Source organism: Rhea americana, unplaced genomic scaffold (genome assembly GCF_003343005.1).
Source record: "Rhea americana isolate MKP2758 unplaced genomic scaffold, rheAme1 scaffold_7, whole genome shotgun sequence".
NCBI classification, from domain to species: Eukaryota; Metazoa; Chordata; class Aves; order Rheiformes; family Rheidae; genus Rhea; species Rhea americana.
In genome coordinates, this window is record NW_028186867.1 from 7783716 (window position 1) to 7786259 (window position 2544).

Consider the following 2544-nt stretch of genomic DNA (forward strand, 5'->3'; position numbering starts at 1 on the left):
ATATACAAATTGAACGGCTCAAAGAGCAAAGACTTTTCAAGTTTTCTTCACTATTATAAAGAGAAAGGTACCTAAAAATGGAAGCAGAGATTCTTCCACAACTTTAGGAACTTGGACTTTAGCATCATAATACACATGATAAAATGAGGTTGAAAAAGCAGACGGACGTGTACTATCGGCATCCAGACACTGAATGAGCCATTTGAGCACTAGTACTGCAGAGAGAAATTTACTTTAGCCTTGTCTTTTTAGTAGAATTTGTAATAGGACATTAAGTTAAATGCATTCCCTTCGCAGTTTGGGAACATCAGACAAATACTTGTATAGTCATTTAAATATGTTGCTCAAGAGTCTCTTAACTTAATTTCCTATACCTATTGACTTGACCTGGTGCTTCTAAGGACAAATTTCCTCTAGTGGGTTCATCAGAGGGATCTGAAAGAAATCCACGTGTTGTTAAAAGATCCCCTTAGCCAACTCTTAAAACTTTGTGCAACTGGGATAAGGATGACTCGCACTAGACCAGCGGCAGTCACACTGCTTAATGCACTCCAGGAAGGTGCTCAGATACCCCAGTGCATAGCTGGGGAGAAACACTGGAGGAATATATATATTTACATATATAAGGAATAGGCAGATAGTGATAGAAAGTTTATCTACTGTCTTTCACTCAAAAGGACCCCTAAACTTCAGTGCGATTTTTTTTTTGTTTGGTTGTTTTTTAAGTTTCTGCCATCTGCCCCTCACATTTGGGGGCTTTCTTTGTTGGGTTGTTTTTGGCTCTTGCTCAAAACCAGCCATGACWGCCTGACCACAAATGTTCAGCAGCAGCCACCTTATGGCAGCCAGGTGTTCCAAAGGGATGAACAGCCAAAATATTGGTGTCCGGTCTGGTAAGTCTCCATGACTCCCAACCACATCACTGAAGCGTCTCATACATCCTGCTTTTACCAGGTTTGACGCTTCTAAAGTTTTCAGTATAGACACAGTTGTGTTCTCCACTTTACAGACACGGGGCTCGGACTAGACAGGTTGAAGAGAAACTTTCAGAAACACCTAAAAGCTAAAATTTAAAACCGGAGAATATTCAGCTGTGGAGCTCTCTCAAGCAGAAGTCGCTCATTTTTGTCCCTATTAGTCAGAATGACTAGCACACATTCTGTAATATCAAGTTTCTGACCGCTTTTTGGAATGGAAAAAAATTGTCCTGGTTATGTAAGTGCAGCCTGGTATTTGGATTAGTTTTAAATCCATGAATTTTATGCATGACTATTTAGATCTAACTAAAGAAACTGGGTGACTTCTTAGGAACTGGGGCACAGATACAAAGCTTGTGCACGTCAGAATCTGAGGATGTGCTTACTAAAAATTGTGGAAGTACATAAAAACAGTTTTGCTATGGCTTAAATATGTAAATTGATTACTAGGCAATTCAGATGCAACTGGGTTATAAGATTTCTTTAAAAAAATTAAAATTGTTGTAATAGTAATGAAGTGTAAGCCAAAAGCTTTTACTCTTTAAAACCATAATTAGGCTCAATAAATTAAAAAAAATTATATTGATACAGTACTTTAATGTAGTGTAAACATTTAGAACAAAGTTATACTACATTACCTCTAACCGGGAAATTTTCTTTTCTGATCATTTAAAGCTGAGCCCTGGAAATTTCGTGTTACCGATACGTGTTTTTGGAMGTCCATAGATCTTAAATAGAATACATATAGCAACTGTTTTCTAAACGAACAATTCTACTAGTGTAGCTACCACAGCCTGKTTTTGGTGTGAGCACATCATTAGCATGCATCTAATATCCAAGGATGTAAACACAGTTAAAAAGCATAACTCTTACAAATTACAAGAAAAAAAATACAACAAAAACCAAACCCAAACACATACCCACACATATATCAGGGAGATGTGCTTAGCACTCACCATCCATGAAATCTCTGTACTTGTATCACTACAACTTGATATAAGAGTATCTTCCTAAATTCCTAAATATTTTACTAGGAAAACTGCACTGTAAATTTAATATCTTCAGCAATTCTGACAAAAAAAAAAAAAAAACTCTGCTGTCAAAAATCTGTCTTTTTCAGAGAATTGGGTAACAGCAGAGAGTTCATATTTATTTTCAATTAGCTAGGAGTGTCTGACTAAAGTTTCTGTTTAAGTATGTATTCAGTTTTAATATTAAATAATACTTAATTATGTTATGCAATAATTTACAATTAAAAAGAATTCTTCCAGAATCCAGAGTTTAGATTTTCAATGTTTATTATGAATCACACGTTCACAGTGCAAAGCAAATTACATAGAAAGCTATACAACAAACATACAAAGACTACATAAAGCACGTACCATTCTGTAATACATATGATAACCAATGCAAGTTTATTTAGGCTAGAAGTTTTCTTAAATTCTGCTAGCAAAAAAGTCAAAAAGATAAATAACTGGATTGAGGAGCTCCTTTGTTATTCAAATTTTAATCAAAAAACCTTTACCTTAAAAAAAAAAATCACAAGAAAGTATGCTGTCAATGTAAA